The following is a 6,781-nucleotide window of genomic DNA, read 5'->3' as shown; positions in this document are numbered from 1 at the left end:
TGCAGATGTGGTGGAAACGGCAAGAGAACTACAATCAGAAGTGGAGCCTGCAGGTGTGACGGGATTGCTGGAATCTCATGATAAACTTTGAACAGATGAGGAGGTGTGACTTATGCATGGGTAGGGAAAGTGGTTTCTGGAGATGGAATCTGCTCCTGGTGAAGAGTGTGGAAAAGACAACAACCGGTTTTGAATATGACGTGTATTTTAGCTGCTAGAGCAGCAGCAATATGTGAGAGGATTGACTCCAACTTTGAAAGTTGTCCTGTGCGTGAAATGTTCACACAGCATCGTGTACTACAGAGAAATCATTTGTGAAAGGAGGGGTCAATCAATGGGGCAAACTTCATGGTTGCCTGGCTGTCACATTGGTAGAATATGCAACTCTTGACCTGGGGGTCTTAAGTTCAAGGCCCACTTTGGGCCTACAACTTCCTTAAGGAAAAAAAAAGAAGAAGAAATTGCCACAACCACTCCATTCCTTAGCCACCACCACCCTGATCAGTCATCAGTCATCAATATCAAGGCAATACCTTCCATCAACAAAAAGATTACTACTCGCTAAAAGCTCAGATGATGGTCAGCATTTTTAAGCTAAATTATTTTTTAATGCTTTTATTATGTGCTCTGTCAGCACAGAGCCTGACAATGGGGCCCAAACTCATGAACTGGGAGATCATGACCTGAGCCAAAGTCCGAAGCTCAATTGACTGCGCCACCCAGATGCCCAAGCAATAAAATATTTTAAATTAAGATATGTACATTGTTTTTCTTTAGACATAGTGTTATTGCACATTTAATAGACTGTAGTATAGTGTACATATAACTTTTTATGCACTGGGAAACCAAAAAAAATCATTTGACTTGATTTATTATGATATTTGCTTTATTGCAGTGTTCTAGAACCGAACCTGCAATATCACTGAGGAATGCCTATATGTGACATTCTGCAAAAGGCACTACTATGGAAACAGTAAAAACTTTGGTTTCCAGGGCATGGGGTGTTGAGGGAAGGAGGGATAAGCAGACAGAACACAGGTTTCTTAGGGCAGTGAAACTATTCACTAGGATACTGTAATGATGGATACATGTCATTATACATTTGTCCAAGACCAAGAGTGAACCCCAGAGTAAAGTGTGGACTTTGGGTGACTCTGATGTGTCGATGTAGGCTCACCAGTTTACAGATATACCGCACTAATGCACGAGGTTAATAATAGGAACCTTGAGACGGTGTACCGGAACTCCATGTACTTTCTGCTCTGTTTATCTGTAAATTCAAAATTGCTCTCCCAAGAATAAAGCCTATTAATAATAAGAATAATAAAAACCCTAAACACTGGTTTGTATGTTTTTCTCTATCCCCTTCCATGAGACCTTAAAGACAGAAACCATATCCTTTGCATCTTTAAAATCACAGAAGCTAAGGATGAAAGAGGAGGAGAGTGTCCTATTGTTAGTACATATCCTAAAATATTCACATGTTTAAAACAAAAGTCTTTTTAATTTTTAAATTTTATTAATTTGGAGAGAGATGGAGACAGCATTGGCAGGGGAGCGGCAGAGAGAGAATCCCAAGCAGGCTCTGCACTGTCAGCACAGAACCCCACGCGGGACTTGAACTCATGAAACTGTGAGGTCATGACCTGAGCCCAAACCAAGAGCCAGACGCTTAACAGCTTAACCAACTGAGTCACCTGGGCACCCCTACAACAAAACTCTTGATTTGACCCCTCAAACCTGCTCCTCTCTCTGCTTTCCTGATTGAAGTAAATGACAACCCAAGTCCTGCAGGTGCTCAGACCAAAACCCTGAGGATCCTTTTTGACTCCTTTTTTCTTCTCTCACACACACTGTCTAGACCCTCAGTTAACCCTGTTGGTTCCATATTGAAAATACCTTTCAAATCCAACCACTTACTGCTTCCACTACTACTGCTCTCATTCAGGTCATACCAAGTTCAAATCCTCATCCTTTCTTCCCTGGACCAACAGCTTCCTAATTGGTCTCTATGTTTCCATTCTTGTTCTCCTACGGCATCTTCTCCATTCAACAGCAAAGACCTTTTTGAAAACATAAATCAAGTAATGTTGCTTCTTTGCCTTAAAACCCGAAATAGCCTTGTAGCTTCTTGGCTTTCTGTCACCTCTAAAATATAATCTGGGGGCACCTGGGTGGGTTAAGCATTCGACTTTGGCTCAGGTCATGATCTCACTGTCTGTGGGTTTGAACCCTGCATCGGGCTCTGTGCTGACAGTTCGGAGCCTAGAGCCTGCTTCAGATTCTGTATCTCCCCTTCTTTCTCTGCCCCACCATTGCTTGTGCTCTCTCTCTCTCTCTCTCAGAAATAAATAAATGTTAAAACAATTTTTAATATAATTCAGAATCCTTGCCATGGCTTCCAATGGCATGTATGATGAGAATCCCGCTTAGCCCTCCAGCATCATTCCTCCTACCTCTTTCCTCTTTACTCCTGCAGAGCAGGCTTTTGGCCCCAGCCCAAGCTTACTGCTTCCTCTCCTCTTGGCACCTTTTATATAAGTTGGCTTCTGTTTGAAATGCTGTTCTCGAGCATGCTCCCTAGACTTGCTCCCTCGTGTTGTTCACATTTCTGTCCAGATGTCATCTCTGCTACGATCAATCGTAACGCCCCTATTTTATATATCCCCCAATTCTTTATCACCTTACCTTGCTACAGAATTCTTCAAAGTGCTCCCTTATCGTTACTTGACATTATATATTTACTCATTTGCTTATCTGCTGCATTAGTTGGCTATGGCTGCCATAACAAAGTTCCACGGACTGGGTGGTAGTAAATGACAGAAATTTACTTTCTCACCATTCTGGGGGCTGCAAGTCCAAGGGCAGGTGCCAGGAGGGTTGATTTCTCCTAAGACCTCTTTCCTTGCAGTAAACTACGTCCTCATAGCATCCTCACATGACCTTTCTCTGTGCATACATCCCTGGTGTCTCTTTTGCTTTCTATAAGGACACCAGTCATTTGGGATTAGGGCCCCATTCTTATGATCTCATTTAAACTTTATGACCTCATTTAAACTTAGTAACCTCAGGGCACCTGCATGGCTCAGCTGGTTAAGCACTCAGGTCATGATCTCACAGTATTTGAGACCAAGCCCTGCATCAGGCCCTGCACTGACTGTGCTGAGCCTGCGTGGGCTCCTCTCTCCCTTTCTGCCCCTTCCCTACTCTGTCTCTCTCAAAATGAATAAACATTAAAAAAAAAAAAAACTTAATAACCTCTTTAAAGGCCCTGTCTCCAACTATAGTTACATTCCAAGATACTAGAGGTTAGGACTTCAACATACAAATTTTAGGAAGGCACAATTCAATCCATAACACGCACGCTCTGCTCCCCTTCCCCATGAATATCTTTCTCACATGCAAAATACATTCAGCTCCATCCCAATAGCCTCAAAAGTCTTTCCTATCCCATTCTAGAGTCTGGTCTACATCCAGAGTCTCATCTGAGTATCATCTAGATCAGATATGGATGAGACTGGAGGTGTGATTCATCCTAAGGGAACATTTCTCTCCAGCTATGAACCTGTGAAAGCAAACAAGTTATGTGCTTCCAAAATACAGTAGTGAGACAGGCATAAGACGGACATTCTCTTTCCAAAAGGGAGAAACTGGAAAGAAAAAAGGGCTGATGAGTACCAAACAAACCTCAAACCTAGTAAGGTAAATTCCATTAGTTTTTTTCTTTCTTTCTTATTGTGGTTAAAAGCACATAACATAAAATTTACCATCTTGGGGCGCCTGGGTGGCTCATTGTTTAAGTGTCTGACTTCGGCTGTGGTCATGATCTCACGGTTTGTGAGTTCGAGGCCGCATTGGGCTCTCTGCTGTTGGTGCAGTGCCTGCTTCAGATCCTCTTTCCCCTTCTCTCCACTCTTCTCCTGCTCAGACACACATGCACGTGTGTGCACTCTCTCTCTCTCTCAAAAATAAATATTTAAAGGGGCGTCTGGGTGGCTCAGTCTCAGTTAAGCGTCCAGCTTCGGCTCGGATCATGATCTCGTGGTTTGTGGGTTCGGGCCCCATGTCGGGCTCAGTGTGACAGCTCAGGGCCTGGAGCCTGCTTTGGATTCTGTGTCTCCCTTTCTCTCTGCCCCTCCCCTGCTCGCGCTGTCTCTGTCTCTCAAAAATAAATAATAAAAAACATTAAAAATTAATTTAAAATAAATATTAAAAATTTTTTAAACTAAAATTTACTATCTTAACCACTTGTAAGTGTACAGTTCAGTAGTGTTCAGGATATTCACATTGTTATGAAACAGATACCCAGAACTTTTCATTTTGCAAAACTGAAACTTTATGCTCATTAAAGAGCAACTCCCCTTTTCTCCTTCCCTCCAGCTCCAGGTAACCATTCCACTGTCCGTTTCCATGAGTGTGACCGCTTTATTTATTTATTTGTTATTTTAGAGAGAGAGAGAGAGAGAGAGAGAATGTGTGTGTGTGTGTGTGTGTGTGTGCGCGCGCGCGCGCGCGCGCGCACTATTGGGGGAGAGGGGCAGAGACAGAGACAGAGACAGAGACAGAGAATCTCAATCAGGCTCCGTGCTCAGCCTCTACTACCTTAGAATGTAACTGTAGTTGGAGACAGGGCCTTTAAAGATGTTATTAAGGTTTTTCTTTTGTTGTTTGTTTATTTATTTTGAGAGAGAGAATTGGGTGGAGGGGCAGAGAGACAGGATCCCAAGCAGGCTCTGCACTATCAGCACAGAGCACAACATGGGACTCCATCCCACAACCTTGGGATCATGACCCGAGCTGAAATCAAGATTGGACGTACACTCAACCAGTTGAGGTGCCCCTGAGTGGGATTATTCTAGATACCTCCTATAAGCGGAATCATACAGTTGTTATCTTTTATATGGCTTATTTCACTTAGCATTATGGCCTGAGGTCAAATTATGTTGTAATATGTGACAAGTTATCCTTCCTTTTTAAGGCTGAATAATATTCCCTTAGATATATATATCCCTTGGATATTTATCTATTCATCTCTTGATGGACACTTGGATTGCTTCCACTTTGGCTATCATGAATAGTACTGGGTGTACAAATATTTCTGTTTAATATTTTGCTTTCAGTTCTTTTGGATGTATACCTAGAAGGCAGATTGCTGGATCATAGCGTAGTTCTATTTTTTATTTTATTTTTTTTTAATGTTTTTTATTTATTTTTGAGAGACAGAGACAGTGTGAGCAGGGGAGGGTCAGAGAGAGAGGGAGACACAGAATCTGAAGCAGTCTCCAGGGTCTGAGCTAGCTATCAACACAGAGCCTGACACGGGGCTCAAACCCATGAACTGTGAGATCATGACCTGAGCCAAAGCTGGACGCTTCACTGACTGAGTCACCCAGGCGCCCCTATTTTTAATATTTTGAGGAACTACCATGCTGTTCTCCATGACAATTGCACTACTTTACAATTTTACCAAGAGTGCACAAGAGTATCAATTTCTTCACACCCTCACCAGCACCTGTTATTTTCTGTTGTTGGTGTTTTTGATAACAGCCATTTTAATGGGCGTGAAGAGGTTTCTCATTTCTGTCTTGGATTGCATTTCTCTGATGATTATTGATGTTGAGCATCTTTTCATGCCTGTTGGTCATTGGTATATCATCTTTGGGAAAATGTCTATTCAAATCCTTTGCCCATTTTTAATCAGGTTATTCTATTTATTTTGTTGTTAAACCCTTTATATATTCTGGATATTAACCTCTTATTGGATATATGATTTGCAAAATTTTCTCCCATTTCATAGGTTGCCTTTTCACTTAGTTCAGTGTATCCTTTGATGAACAAAGGTTTCTAAGGTTGATAGAGACACATGTCTTTTTTTAATTTTTTTGGTTTTTTTGTTTTGTTGCCTGTGGTTTTGCTGTCCTAGCCAAGAAATCTATGTTTTATGAGATTTAAGTCTCAAGATAACTCTCCTTGGCTCAGTGCTCTGCCCTCAAGGCCCCCTGAAGTGACAGCCTTGCCTTGAGGGCCCCTGTGCTCTGGCCTGTGTGGTAGGCTTGGCAACCTTGCTGATCTCTGAATCAGCTTCAGTGTCATTCTTACCTTTTATTGGAAGATGGCCCATGATGATAGTTCTCTTGTCCTGCCCTGTAGAATCCTCGCAGGCTTCACCTTCCTTCATTTTGTCTTCTCTCTGTGCCCTCAGTCCACGTTGGCGGTATGTCTGCTGACACAACACCATCTGTATTCTTAGACTCTGCCAAAATGGCTGATTAAAGCCATGAGTTGCGCTCATGACCTCTTTATCAAGGGATTTTTCAGTCATACCCTTGGTGTCCTCTCCAGAACAAGCATTCTTGTTTTGTAAAATAGATAGGCTAAGAATTTTTCAAATCTTCATCTTCTGGTTCCTTTTTGCTTGACAGTTCCTCTTTCAATTTATCTTTCTATCGACACCACTGAGAAACCAAGTCATATGTTTTACACTTTACTTAGAAATCTTCTCAACTAAATGTCTTATTTCATTACAAACAAGTTCTTCTTTCCACAAAACATTAGAGCACAATTCCTCCAAGTTCTTTACTGCTTTATAACAAGGACCAGCTGTCTTCCAGTTTCCAATGTCATGTTCCTCATTTCCACCTGAGACCTCACCTGAATCCCCTTTTCCATTTGTATTCCTAGCAACAATGTTTTCAAGGCAATCTAGGCTTTTTCTAGCATGTACCTCCAAATTCTTCCAGCCTCTTCCCATTCCTCAGTTCCAAAGCTACTTCCACATTTT

The 6,781-nt window shown here is 41.9% G+C and overlaps 1 long non-coding RNA gene across 3 annotated transcripts in view; it reads right to left on the bottom strand.

Annotated features, from left to right (window-relative positions):
• LOC115303532 overlaps positions 1-3,016 on the bottom strand; it is an 11,240-nt gene extending 8,224 nt beyond the window's left edge. For 2 of the 3 annotated variants that reach the window (XR_003914104.1, XR_003914105.1), the window contains exons 1-2: positions 2,840-3,016; positions 1,921-2,063 (exon numbers count right to left, since the gene is read on the bottom strand). This is a non-coding gene — a long non-coding RNA (uncharacterized LOC115303532). The other variant, XR_003914106.1, reaches the window with a different exon arrangement.
• Between the last annotated feature and the right edge of the window lie 3,765 nt (positions 3,017-6,781).

This window comes from Suricata suricatta, chromosome 10 (assembly GCF_006229205.1).
Source record: "Suricata suricatta isolate VVHF042 chromosome 10, meerkat_22Aug2017_6uvM2_HiC, whole genome shotgun sequence".
Lineage (NCBI taxonomy): Eukaryota > Metazoa > Chordata > Mammalia > Carnivora > Herpestidae > Suricata > Suricata suricatta.
Note: the sequence above shows the minus strand (reverse complement) of the source record. Positions and strands in the feature narration are given on the sequence as shown.